This window comes from Stigmatopora nigra, chromosome 2 (genome assembly GCF_051989575.1).
Source record: "Stigmatopora nigra isolate UIUO_SnigA chromosome 2, RoL_Snig_1.1, whole genome shotgun sequence".
NCBI classification, from domain to species: Eukaryota; Metazoa; Chordata; class Actinopteri; order Syngnathiformes; family Syngnathidae; genus Stigmatopora; species Stigmatopora nigra.
The window spans coordinates 3,806,894-3,807,710 of record NC_135509.1 but is presented as its reverse complement, the minus strand read 5'-3'; positions in this window follow the sequence as shown (position 1 = coordinate 3,807,710).

Genomic DNA, 817 nt, shown 5'->3' with positions numbered 1-817 from the left:
CGGACATTCTGGTACGGTGACGTAAATGTTGGGGCGTGGTTACGGAGAGAGTGAGCACGTGCGCTTCACTCTTTCTGCGTGCGTCGTGGGAAAATGTTCGGATGCGGAATTTCACATGGAATGGTGGTGGCATTAATTTAAACACTGTGCACTTGGGTAAATTCATCAGTGTTGTAATATTCTGATTTTACAGTAATCCCTCGAATATTGCAGATTCAACTTTCGCGACTTCACTACATGGCGGATTTTTTTCTGGGGAATTTTTTATTTTTTTATTTTTCTTTTTTTTAATGTGAATATCCACAGTGAAACTCGCAAGTCCGTGTTCTAAGGACTGAAGAAGAAAAATATGTTTTGTTAATTTCATAAAAATGTAAAATCCACAGTGAAAATCGCAAGTCCGTGTTCCAAGCACTGAAGAAGAAAAATATGTTTTTTAAGTTCATAAAAATGTGAAAATCCACAGTGAAACTTATAAGCGTAAGTCACTCCTGTGTTTCGTTTACTAAGCACTGAATATATTTGTTTTATTTTTATTTATTTTTATTTTATTTATTTATTTTATTTATTTATTTTATTTATTTATTTTATTTATTTATTTTATTTATTTATTTTATTTATTTATTTTATTTATTTATTTTATTTATTTATTTTATTTATTTATTTATTTTATTTATTTTATTTATTTATTTATTTTATTTATTTATTTTATTTATTTATTTATTTTATTTATTTATTTTATTTATTATTTATTGATGTATGTCCTTTCGAATCAGTATTTTCGCCAAAGACAGCTGCAGCATCGGTAGTTTTCTTT